Raw genomic sequence first — 13,954 nt, forward strand, 5'->3', positions numbered from 1 at the left:
AAATTTGTTGTAGGTCTCATGCATTTATGTTGGATAAAAATCATGCCATTGATATAATGAATTCGGTATCTCCTATGCGGTTATATAAGATTGCTTGAAGAGCAGCTGCGTTTGCGTCTGTTCGTCCATGTCATCATCCGATGAGCAGGAAGGATATGATTCCTACCCCTTCTCATCCAATAAAAAGTTGGAAGAGGTTGTTGGCTGTAACAAGGATTAGTATGGTGATGAAGAAGAGTAGATACTTGAAGAACTGGTTGATGTAAGGACCTGAATGTATATATCATATTGAGAATTCTATGATAGATCATGTGATAAACAATGCCACTGGTATGGATATAATTGAGAAATAACCTATTTTGAAGCTAAGTGTCAACTTAAGTGTTTGGACAGTAATTCAGTGTCAGTTTGAAATGAGTATTTCTTGGCCTGTGTGAAGGAATATTATTGTTGGGATTAGACTGGTAATGAAAGCACATAAGATGGTATTTTTTACATATGATAGATATTTATCATTTTTGTAGAAGTTTGTGCTAGTTATCATGATTGGAATAATTAGTACTAGTAGTGTGATTAGGCAAAAGAAGGGAATAGGTTAATTACTTTTATTTGGAGTTGCACCAGTTTTTTGGTTCTTAAGACCAATGGATAGCTACCATCCTTTAAAAGTTTGAAAAAGCCATACTATTAGGTATGGGGGCATGAATTAGCAGTTCCTGCAATGCTTTCTCGGTAAATAAGAAGTCTTAGTCTTCTGTTGCTAGATCCACAATCTAGTGTTTTTTTATAAACTATATTTACAGTATAGGGGGCCCAAGATGATTTTAGGGTTTAGTGACAGGAGTAGAAGTGAGGATATGGAGAGCTGTAAGAGCGTGTTCTCGTGTGAAGGAAGGTATAATATTATCAATATGGTGTGTACGTTTGGCCGCATTGTGTTGTGATTAGTATATACATGGAGTATAGGACTGTAATTACAATATTGGTTCCTATTAGGATAATAATGAGATTTGACCATGAGAAAGTTGATATAACTACGAACAGTTCTCCGATTAGATTAATAGTTGGGGGTAGGCCAGGTTTGTTAGGCTTGCTAATAGTCATCAAGTGGTTATTAGTGGGAGGAGAATTTGCAGGCCTCGGGCTAAGATTATAGTTCGGCTGTGGGTTCGCTCGTAATTTGAGTTTGCTAGGCAAAATAATATAGACGACGTGAGGCCGTGAGCAATTATTAGGGCGGTAGCCCCTTTGTAACTTCAGGGGGTTTGAATGAGGATAGCTGCAATAACGAGTGCTATATGGCTGACTGAGGAGTAGGCAGTGAGGGATTTTAGGTCTGTTTGACGTGGACAAATAGAGCTAGTTATGATTATTCCCCATAAGGAAAGCATAAGGAAAGGGTATGCTATGTATTCTGTTAGGGGATTGAGTATTGACGTGACTCGTAGCATGCCATAGCCCCTGAGCTTTAGTAGTACGGCTGCAAGGACTATGGAGCCTGCGATGGGGGCTTCTACATGTGCTTTGGGTAGTCAAAGGTGGAGGCCGTAGAGAGGCATTTTTACTATAAAGGTTATTATGCAGGCCAATCATATCAAGATGTTGGATCAGGAGTTGGATAGTGGTTGGGTCCAATATTGAAGTACTAGGACATTTAGGGAGCCTATGATGTTTTGTACGTATGTTAATGCCACTAGCAATGGGAGGGACCCAATTAATGTGTAGAATAGAAAGTAAACCCCTGCCTTCAGTCGTTCTGTTTGGTTATCCCAGCGGATAATGATAATAAGGGTAGGGACTAGCGTGGCTTCAAATATAATGTAAAATAGGATTAGCTCTGTGGCAGTGAATTCTGATTAGAAGTGTCTGTAACATGATTAGTATTGTGATGTACAGTTTTTTCCAGATGAGTGATTCTTTGAGTAAGTGGGATTGGCTGGCTATTAATATTAGTGGGAGGAGTCATATTAGGATTAGTAATGGTGCAGAGAGGGAGTCAGAGAAGAATATTAATGAGTAGTTGAGGCTGTTGTCATTGAATTGGTTAAGAAGAAGTAGGCTTGTAAGGCTAGTTAATAGGCTGTGGGTTGTGGAGGTAATTCAGATTATGTTGCTTTTTGATAGCCAGTTTAGAGGTATTAATATGATTGTGGGGATAATAAATTTTAGCATTGGAGAAGGTTGAGGTTTTGTACCTAATCGGTCCCACATGTGTTTGATACTCTTACTAATAGGGCTAATCCGAGGGCTGCTTTGCAGGCCGCCAGTACCAGTAGGATGATTGGTATTATGCTGGCTAAGGTGGAATGTGAGTTTAAGATTGTCAGGGCTGCTAGGATAAATGGTGATAGTATCATGCCCTCCAGGCAAAGTAGTGAGGATATTAGGTGGGACCGGTATATTAGTAACCCTACAAGGGATATAGTGAAAGCTATAATAATGTTTAGATGTACTAGGGACACTTGGTAGTTATGAGTTTAGCCGTAATCTAAGGAGTCGAAATCACTGTTTTATTTTAAACTAAATACCATATTCAGCTCATTCCAACCCCTTTTGAGTTCATTCGTAGGCCAGGCTAATTGCTATTAATGAAATTAAAAATAAGGCTATGATAAGTATTGTTTTTAGGTGGCTTGGGTTGCTCTGGGGAGGGGTAGTAGGAGGGCAATTTCTAGGTCAAAAAGAAGGAAAGTGATTGCTACTAGGAAAAATTTTATGGAAAGGGTAAGCAGGCGGATCCTATAGGGTCAAATCCGCATTCGTAGGGACTTGTCTTTTCTGCGTAGGGTTTAGTTGAGGAAGTCAGAAGGCGATAAGTAGGAGTAATGAGGCTAGTATTGTGTCTGTTAATAAGGTCAGTATTAGGTTTATTGTTCTTTTTCGGGGTGTACTGAAACTAGCAGATTGGAAGTCAGTTGTACTAATTAATACTAAAAGGACTCTGAGCCTCATCAATAGGTAGATACGTAAAGAAATAGTCATACAACATCTACAGAATGTCAGCATCAAGCAGCAGCTTCGAAGCCGAAGTGGTGGGTGGATGTGAAGTGGCATTTTAGTTGGCATAGGAAACAAACAATAAGAAAAGTAGATCCAATAATTACCTGCAGTCCGTGGAATCCTGTGCTTCGAACAAAGTTGATCTATAGACTCCATCTGAGATTGTAAAGGGGGCTTCATAATACTCTGACGTTTCTAGGAGTGTAAAATAAACACCGAGGGCAATTATAATAAAAAGGGCCTGGAGTATGTGCTTGTGATTTCCTTCTATAAGGCTATGATGGGCTCAGGTAATGGATACGCCAGAGGCTAATAGCACAGAAGTGTTCAGGAGTGGTACTTCTAGGGGGTTTAAGGGGTGAGTGCCTGTTGGTGGCCAGCATCCACCTAGTTCAGGAGTGGGGGGCGAGGCTTGAGTGGTAGAAGGCTCAAAAAAAGCTGGTAAAAAGTAGGACTTCTGAGACGATAAATAAGATTACTCCGTATCGAAGTCCCTTTTGGACGGTTGGTGTGTGGTGGCCTTGGAAAGTGCTTTCTCGAATGACGTCTTGTCATCATTGATATACTGTTAGAATATTAGTTAGTACGCCCAGTATTAGAAGAACTATTGAGTTGAAGTGGAGTCACATGATTAGGCCTCATGTTACGAGAAGTGCTGAAAGAGCTCCTGTGAAGGGTCAGGGACTGGGGTTTACTATGTGATACGTGTGGGTTTGGTGGGTCATTATGTGTTGTCGTGCAGGTATAAGCTTACTAAGAGGGTAAATACATGGGCTTGAATTATAGCGACAGCAAATTCAAGGATGGTGAGTAGGGTGAGAATAGTAAAGGTAATAAGAGCTGTGAATGTGCTGGTGCTTACTAGCACGAGGGTCGTCTCCCCGATTAGGTGTATTAGTAAGTGGCCTGCCGTAATACTGGCTGTTAGTCGTACTGCCAGTGCTACTGGCTGGCTGAATAGGCTAATAGTTTCGATAATTACTAGCATAGGGATGAGGAAAGTGGGTGAGCCTTGTGGTAAGAAGTGGGCTGGGGATGCTTTTGTTTTATTACGGAGGTCCGTAATGACGGCACTGGCTCATAGAGGGATGGCTATTCCTATATTTACTGGGAGCTGTGTGGTGGGTATAAATGAGTGGGGTAATAGTCCGAGGAGATTGGTTGAGCCGATAACTAGAATGAGTGATATTAGTATTAGCGATCAGGTTTGTCCTTTATGATTATGAATACCTATTATTTGCTTTGATGTGAGTTGACTTAATCACTGTTGAAGGGAGATTATGCGATTATTAATTAGTCGTTTTGATGTTGGGGATAGAATACTTGGGAATATAACAATCAGGATGACTACAGGGATGCCTATTACTGGGGTTACGAAAGGGGCAAATAGAGTTTCGTTCATACCGTTTCTCAAGGGGCATGTTGTTTTTGTATTTTAGTGAGTGTTGATTTTGGGTTGGGGTAGTAGATGTGCTTTGAGATTTTTAGTTGAAATATAATAAATAGTGTTAGAAATATAGATGAAATAGTAACAAATGTTGATATATCTAGTTGTGGCATGTCATCAAGGAGTACTTTGGCTCTCAATTTTTAACTTAAAAGGTTAACGCTAATCTAGCTTCTTAATGAGTTTATAGTATAGACGCTGAGCATTTCTTGAAGTATTTTAGGGGCACTAGTTCAAGAACAATTGGCATGAAGCTGTGGTTTGACCCACAGATCTCTGAACACTGTCCGTAGAACAAGCCTGGTCATGTTGATATTAGGGTTGTTTGGTGTAGGTGCCCTGGGATGGCGTCTGTCTTTAGGCCCAAGGAGGGTATGGCTCATGAGTGTAGTATGTCTTCGGAGGAAATTAGTACTCGGATTGTTATCTCTATAGGTAAAATTACTCGGTATCTACTCCTAGTAGTCGTAGTTCTCCTGGTTTTAGGTCTGGTGTTGGGATTATATAGGAATCAAAGTTTAGGTCTTTGTAGTCAGTGTATTCATAGCTTCAGTATCATTCATGGCCTATAGTTTTTACAGTAAGAGATGGGCTGTTGATTTCATCTACCATATAAAGAGTTCGTAATGATGGCAGGGCGATTAAGATTAAGATAATGGCCGGCAGGATAGTCCAAATAGTCTCCACCTCTTGGGCATCTGTTGTGCTAGTACGTGTTAGCTTAGTTGTAAGTATTAGTGTAATGATATAGAGGACTAAGGAGCTAATTAGGAAAACAATTATTCGTGTGTGGTCGTGAAAATGTAGCAGTTCTTCTATGATGGGTGATGTTGCATCTTGAAAACCTAGTTGGAAGGGGTATGCCATAGAGATATACAGTATTTTCACTTGTGACTTAACTTCGACAAAGTTATATAAAATTTTACTAATACCTAGTTCATGAAGAAAGACATAGTGGCTATGATGTTGGCTTGAAACCGATAAGAGAGGGTTTGATTCCTTCCTTTCTTGACTATTTTAGATTAATGTAGGTTGGTTCTTCGAATGTATGATATGGTGGAGGACATCCATTTAGTCATTCTAAATTTGTGATAGTAAGCTCTACTGCTAATACTTCTCGTTTGGATGTGAATGCTTCTCCGATAATGAAGACTCAGTATGACCGCTGTTAATGAGATGAATGAGCCTGTTGACGAGATGGTATTCCATGTTGTACAGGTGTCTGGATAGTCAGAGTTTCATCGAGGCATGCCAGATTAGCCTAGGAAATGTTGTGGGAAGAAGGTTATGTTGACATCCACGAATATGATCACAAAGTGAATTTTTGCTCATGTCAAGTTGAGTGTATACCCTGAGAATAGGGGAAATCAGTGTACAAATCCTCCTATGATAGCAAAAACAGCTCCCATTGAGAGCACATAGTGAAAGTGTGCGACTACATAGTAGGCATCATGAAGTACAGTGTCTAATGATGAATTAGCTAGGACAATACCTGTGAGTCCGCCGACTGTGAAAAGGAAAATGAAACCCAAGGCTCACATCAGGGCCGGTGATCATTGAATATTGCCTCCGTGGAATGTTGCCGATCAGCTAAATACTTTTACCCCTGTAGGGATGGCAATAATTATAGTAGCTGATGTAAAGTATGCTCGCGTATCGATGTCCATACCTACTGTGAATATGTGATGGGCCTATGCAATAAAAACCTAAGAACCCAATTGATATTATAGCTCATATCATACCCATATATCCGAAAGGCTCTTTTTTTCCTGAGTAGTAAGGTGCAATGTGTGAGATCATTCCAAACCCAGGTAGGATGATGGTGGCCTTGTAGAATGAGTGTGAGTGTTCCTTCTCTGCTATATTTTGGAAGAGTTTGAGAAGGATAGGTGTTAGCTTTTCTCTAAATGTTTGATAGAATTCACCTGTGAAGCCATCTGGTCCTGGGCTTTTGTTTGCTGGAAGATTTTTAATCACAGTTTCAATTTCAGTGCTTGTGATTGGTCTGCTCATATTTTCTATTTCTTCCTAGTTCAGTCTCGGAAGGTTGTGCATTTCTAAGAATTTGTCCATTTCTTGCAGGTTGTCCATTTTATTGGCATAGAGTTGCTTGTAGTAATCTCTCATGATCCTTTGTATTTCTGCAGTGTCAGTTGTTACTTCTCCTTTTTCATTTTTAATTGTATTGATTTGGGTCTTCTCCCTTTTTTTCTTGATGAGTCTGGCTTATCAGTTTTGTTTATCGTCTCAAAGAACCAGCTTTTAGTTTTATTGATCTTTGCTATTGTCTGCTTTCCTTTCTAAACGATTCACTTAAAAAAAGTTTATTTATTTATTTATTTTTGGCTGCATTGGGTCTTGCTGCACGCAGGCTTTCTCTAGTTGCAGCAAACGGGGGCTACTCTTCGTTGAGGTGCGTGGGCTTCTCACTGTGATGGCTTCTCGTGTTGTGGAGCATGGGCTCTAGGTGCGCGGGCTTCAGTCGTTGTGGCACGCAGGCTCAGTAGTTGTGACTCGCGGGCTCTAGAGTGCAGGCTCAGTAGTTGTGGTGCATGGGCTTAGTCGCTCTGCGGCATGTGGGATCTTCCTGGACCAGGGCTCGAACCCGTGTCCCCTCCATTGGCAGGTGGATTGTTAACCACTGCACCACCAGGGAAGTCCCTGAATGATTCGCGCTTTTTTTTTTCAAACTTTTTTTTTTTTTTTTTTTTGCGGTATGTGGGCCTCTCACTGCTGTGGCCTCTCCTGCTGCAGAGCACAGGCTCCAGATGCGCAGGCTCAGCGGCCATGGCTCACGGGCCCAGCTGCTCTGCGGCACGTGGGATCCTCCCGGACCGGGGCATGAACCCACGTCCCCTGCATCGGCAGGTGGACTCTCAACCACTGTGCCACCAGGGAAGCCCCCAGTGATTCGCTTTTTAGTGCAGGGACTTATTCATCCTCAAATGATACCTGGTAGGAATTCAATGAATATCTGTCAGATGATTAAATAAATGAGCAACAATTTAATTCTGCAGCCACCTTTGCTGGGTAAGACACTTTGGATCTGAAGATTCTATTGAACACAGGGCACCCTCCAGCTCCTCAGGAAATAGTGGACATGGAACCTTCCCTTGAGGGAGAGAAAGCCTGTTTCTGGGAGCTTTGCAAATGTTTCATGGGAATCCCTCTTTTGGTTCTCTTAAGGACTCTTTTTTGGTTCATCACTCCATATGCCTCATGGACCAAATTACTACATGTTTCTGGTGGTTCAACATGTTCTTGGCCACAGAGGCTGATATGCTGCTACAAACTGAGCCTGGTAGGAACTTAAAAGGAGATACTTCTCATCTGTCCTCTGGCATGCCTTCAGTGAGACTCAGGCATCTGAAGACATCAGACCCAGACACCAAAATGAAATTAACAAGAAGGGGCTCCCATGAGGGGGACTGGGCGCCTCAGATTCAAATGAGCAGTCGATTGAATCCAGTGAAGGCGCTAATGAGCTGTTCTACGCAGCTCTGGCAAACTCACCCTGCACCTATAATTTTCTCTCTGGATATCATTAAAATCAAATGATTCCCTTATTTGGGGTATCCATTTACAGTGTAATTATTTTGGTCTTTTGTAGTGACTTTCGTGGTTAAATTAGGCAATTCTCCTGCCTGTGTAGATAATGTAATGACTTTTTAATCATTTGTTTTCTACCAGCCAAATTGTTTCCATGATCCCATTAGAATTCTTCTGTAGTGATTCCAATGGATTTATTGAACTACTGGTGACAGCCTCACTGATGAACTGCAGGCTGCCTGCCGTTAAATTCAGCCAATGAATATCAAATACCTTCCATTTTCCCAGGAACCCAGAAAAAAATCTAATAATTTTGATCGATGGATATGTTTCCTGACATTCAGCATAGAAATTACAAAGAATACCATATGCTTATGGTAGGTTTTAAAAATATAAATTTTTTTTTATGATTATGAAAGTAATACATTATTATTCTTAAAAAATCCAGAAATAGGGCTTCCCTGGTGGTGCAGTGGTTGAGAATCTGCCTGCTAATGTAGGGTACACGGGTTCGAGCCCTGGTCTGGGAAGATCCCACATGCCACGGAGCAACTGGGCCCGTGAGCTACAATTACTGAGCCTACGCGTCTGGAGCCTATGCTCTGCAACAAGAGAGGCCGCGATAGTGAGAGGCCCGCGCACCGTGATGAAGAGTGGCCCCCGCTTGCCACAACTAGAGAAAGCCCTTGCACAGAAACAAAGACCCAACACAGCCATAAATAAATAAATTTAAATCATATGGGCTTCTAGGAAGACCTCTGCTTAAAAAAAAAAAAAAAATCCAGAAATACCCCAGATACAACAAATACTATAAGAACGCCTGTAATTTCACCATTTACTTAAAACCATTTTGTATTAGATGGTATCTCCCTATAGTTTTTTTTAAAAATCTATTTCTCTTTCCATTATCTATCAATTATCTACATACCTATCTATCTATTCAAAATTGGAGCCATAATTTTTTAACCATATTTTTTTCATTTAATATGCATAAGAATTTTTCCATGTCCCTGAATATTCATTGCAGTTATAATCGTTAATGGTTGTGTGATATTTTAGTGTATACATTTGTTCTCCAAATATTTTCTGAGCTCCTACTCTGAACAAGCAAAGACTTACTGTAATTTATTTAGTCATTGATCTATTGTTTGAACATTGTTTGAACTTTTAAAAATATAAGTCACATCATAGCTCTCTGCTCCAAACATTTCAAGAGCTCCCCATTTTGCTAAGAGTAAAAGCTTACATTCTTATGATGGCCTTTGAGGCCCTTCAAGGTTGCCCCCAACTCTTACCTCTCTGGCTTCATCTCCTATTCTTCTCCCTGCCCAGGCCACACCAGCCCCACTGGACTCCCTACTGTTTTTCTAATTGTCAGACAAGCTGTGCCCCTGGGCCTTTGCACTAGCTGTTCCCTCTGCCTGGAATGCCCAAAGACCCACTACCCAGATTTCTCACCTCCTTAGAATCTTGTGCTCAGGCGTCATCTTCTTAATGAAGCAAACTGTTCCTTTTTGTCTTGCCTCCAGCCACTCCTGATTGCTCTTATCTTGCTCTGCTTTGTCTTTTTTTCTTTCACAGCATCTATTATTTTCTCATGTACTATTATACTTTATTTACTAAGTTTACCATTTATTATCTACTCCTCCCACTGTAATGTAAATTCCACGAGGGTAGAGATTTTTGTCAATTTTGTTCACCAATGTATTGCAGGTGCCCCAAACACTACTTGGCACATAGTAGGTGCTCAATAAATATTTGTTGCATGAATGTATAAATGTTTTTGCATTTTTGGCTACTTGCGTACAATGCTATATAGAGTCTAAATCTTTGAATCAATCTCTTGTGATTTTCTGTTCATGGAATTACTGAATCAAAGGAACAACTTTTAAGGCTTTCTGATATATGTCATCAAACAGCTTTTTAGAAAACTTGTGCTGATTTACGCTTCCAGCAGAGTATAACTATGTCCATCTCATTGCATTAACACGGGCATTAAGTATTATTTTAAAAATAACTTCGTTAACCTGAGTGCTGAAGAACACTACTCATTTTAAAATTTTATGTTAAAAAATTTTACAACTATTTGACTACTAGTAAGTTTGAAGATTTAAAAATCAGCTTATTAGTTATTGATTTCTTTGGGGGATCACCTGATCACATTCCTTACTGATTTTTTGTAGTGAATATTAAGATTTATTTTCATGTTTATTAGGAATACTTTGTGCACACAAGAGAATATATTTAGAGAAAAAAAAATACTCTTGAACCCACCGCCCAGTTTAAGAAATAGGACATCGTCAGTTCTTTTGAAATCCTAATGTCCCAGTGAATGCCTCCCAGCCCCATTCCTTAACATCTTCACAGAGAAACCATTGCTTTTGTGTGTGTCCCCAGTGGCATATTGTTTAGTTTTGTCTGTTTTGAAAATGGAGTCATACTGCAGTTCAACATTGTGTTTCTAAAATGTTTGATTGCTGGAATCTGGCCACAGCCTCCGCCGCGCCCGCCGCCTCCCGCCGCCTCGGACAGTGGACCCGCGCAAAGTGAGCGAGCCTCGAGCCTTCGTGAAAATGTGCAAGCAGGACCCAAGTGTTCTGCACACCGAGGAAATGTGCTTCCTGAGGGAGTGGGTGGAGAGCATGGGGGAGTAAAATACCACCTGCTACTCATAAAACTAAATTGGAAGCAAATACCAAGGAAGAAAAAACAGATAGTAAGAAGGTGGAGGAAAACATAAAGACAGATGAACCATCAAGTGAGGAAAGTGATCTAGAAATTGACAATGAAGGTGTGAATGAACCAGACACTGATGCCCCTCCAGAAATGGGAAATGAAAATGTAGAGATAACTGAGGAGATGATGGATCAGGCAAATGATAAAACAGTGGCTGCCGTTGATGCCTTAAATGATGGTGAACTACAGAAAGCCATGACTTGTTCACAGATGCCATCAAGCTAAATCCTCGTTTGGCCATTCTGTATGCCAAGAGAGCAAGTGTCTTTCTCAAATTACAGAAGCCAAATGCTGCCATCCGAGACTGTGACAGAGCTATTGAAGTAAATCCTGATTCAGCTCAGCCATACAAATGGCGAGGGAAAACGCACAGACTTTTGGACCATTGGGAAGAAGCTGCCCATGATCTTGCCCTTGCCTGTAAGCTGGATTGTGTTGAAGACGCTAGTGCAATGCTGAAAGAAGTTCAACCAAGGGCCCAGAAAATTGCTGAACGTCGGAGAAAGTATGAGCGAAAACGTGAAGGGAGAGAGATCAAAGAAAGAGTAGAAAGTGTCAAGAAGGCTTGGGAAGAACATGAGAGAGCCCAGAGGGAGGAAGAAGCCAGACGACAGTCTGGAGCTCAGTATGGCTCTTTTCCAGGTGGTTTCTTGGTGGAATCCTGGTAATTTTCCTGGAGGAATGCCTGGAATGGGGGGGGGGGCATGCCTGGAATGGCAGGAATGCCTGGGCTCCATGAAATTCTTAGTGATCCAGAGGTTCTTGCAGCCATGCAGGATCCAGAAGTTATGGTGGCCTTCCAGGATGTGGCTCAGAACCCAGCAAATATGTCAACATATCAGAGCAACCCGAAGGTTATGAATCTCATCAGTAAGTTATTGGCCAAATTTGGAGGTCAAGCATAATGCCCTCTGACAAATAAAGCCCCTGCTGAAGGTAAAGCAACTTAGATCACCTAATGGATGTCACAGTAATACAAACCGTGTACCTCTGACCTTCTCATGAAGAAAGCTGGGGTGCCTTGAGGATAATCCCTGCCCCTCTGCCCCAAATGCAGCTGAAATATTTTACAGTGGTTTGCCATTAGGGTATTCATTCAGATAATGTCTTCCTACTAGAAATTAAAAACTTTAAACAATTTAAAAAAATAAAGTAAAATTAAATGTGAATTCAGCAACTACAGTTCATTTGCTTTTCCTGCTATATACTATTCTCTTGTGTACATATACCACTGTTTATTTATCTAAGCTCAGTGGGCAGTAGGATTGTTTCTAACTCTTTGGTATGATAAATGACACTGCTACAAACATTCTTACTCATGAGCGCTGAGGCGTTATACACAAACTGTCTGTAGGGTATGTACCTAGGAGTGGCATTTCTGGGTCATGGAGGATGTGTATGTTCAACTTTTCAAGATAATGTAGAACTCCTTTCCAATTTGGTTGTATTAATTTATATTCCTACTAGCAGTGGGTGGGCTTTCCCATTGCTTCACAATTTTTCTAACTCTTAGTACTATGCTGGAGTGGCTGAAAAGTGGTATCTAATTTTGGTTTAAATCTGCATTTACCTTTCAAATGATTATTGGCGATTTACCTTTCCTCTTCTTTTTATTTATATTTAAAGGGTGATAACCACTGTTACCACAGTCATTGACTGGGTACTACATTGCGTGCCAATCCCTGCACATTGCATCATCCACTCACCAACCCTATGAAGTAGTTACCATCATATTTGGGGGCCCCAGGGAGATTACTATCAGAGTACATATTACAAACTGTATTTCTTCCAAATGATGACCTTCACATCTTTATAACATGTGACTTGAGACCCAAGACTAACCTGTAATCTTGTTAGACTGCAATTTGACAGAAGGTATCTAAGTTCTAAAGTCTGTCCTAGGTCTTTCAGAGATTAAAAAAAAGAACACTAATAGTCGTATGAGAGAAAAATTTCTAGAGTTTATCTCCAAGGCCATTTTCTTGTGACCTTAGCAGAAAGGAAAAGGTCAATGGCATCTTTGTCATTATGTCTTGAATGATTTAAGAAATCACATACATGTGAAAGTACCAGCTGGAGCAAGATACATGCCTCCTCTCAGAGGAGTTGTCTCCTGAAGGAACCTATTATTATTTTTTCAATGAATTACTTTTTTTTCTGTTGGATTTCCAAAGGGGAGTTGCTGGTTCCAAAATCGAGTCTGGAATTTTAGAAAAAGGGAATGTTGTTATTGTTTCTTTTGAACTAATCAATCCAATAAGCATCTATTTTGAATCTGCTTTCTATAAGACCCTAAGACACAGAGATGTTTGAAAGAACAAGAGGATATCATTCCCATTTCCACTCTGTTTCCTATTAAGTTGGAAGGTTTCAAACTCTCAGAAATAGAATTCATTCATTTTTATTTATTTTCTGTCATGTATGTGTACCCCTGGTGTGTGATGGTTAATCCAAGATTAGGTTAGGGGGCCTGATTGATCCCTAAATACATGGAAAGCCATCATTTTAAGAAATGTTTTCAACAATATTAATAGTATATCAGAGGTAAACAACCAGCCCAGAGCTTCCTGTCAATCTCCCTGTGAGAAAACCCATAGGAAGTAATGTGGGACGGATCTAAGGGAGCATGGAAAGGTGTTATCATTGTGCTTTGGAAGGCTGGGCTAGACCATTGTAGGCTAAGCAGGTCTTCACTCCCAGAGTCCCCTCTCTGATGGAGGAGGCCCCAGCCAGCCTGATGGAGAGCTAGGTATGTGGGAGTGGAGAGGGGTGACATGCTTTGCTGACACTTGCCTTTGGGTCAAACTAGGCTCAGGAAGCCCACTGGGCCGCAGACCACTGGGTCTCCAGGCAGCCTGCGAAGGGTGAGCAAGCAGGAGGTCAAGAAATGGGCAGAGGAAAGAATGACACTGTGGGCCATGAGGCCAGACCTGAACCTGATCTTTCCTGTTGCACCTCTGGTTGGGTTCATCTGTGCTTGTCTGCCAGCCCAAGGTAACACATACAGCACATACACACACACATATTCCACACTCATATCCTTTTCTCAACCTTTCCATCACTCACTTTACCTATACTGTATGTGGCCTTGTGCTATATTCACTTGAAACAAATAATTTTATTGAAGTATAATTGGCATACCATGAAAGTTACCCATTTTAACTGTACAATTCAATGTTTTTTTTGTTTTGTTTTGTTTTGTTTTTGGTAAGTTTACTGAAT

General features: G+C 40.8%; 1 long non-coding RNA gene and 1 pseudogene across 1 annotated transcript in view; both read left to right on the forward strand.

The window, feature by feature from the left end:
* Window positions 1-13,954, forward strand: part of LOC132434607 (uncharacterized) — a 111,872-nt gene that overhangs the window by 70,152 nt on the left and 27,766 nt on the right. The gene's annotated exons all lie outside the window — the stretch shown is intronic.
* Window positions 5,606-11,673, forward strand: LOC132434202 (hsc70-interacting protein pseudogene; annotated as a pseudogene).

This window comes from Delphinus delphis, chromosome 11 (assembly GCF_949987515.2).
Source record: "Delphinus delphis chromosome 11, mDelDel1.2, whole genome shotgun sequence".
NCBI classification, from domain to species: Eukaryota; Metazoa; Chordata; class Mammalia; order Artiodactyla; family Delphinidae; genus Delphinus; species Delphinus delphis.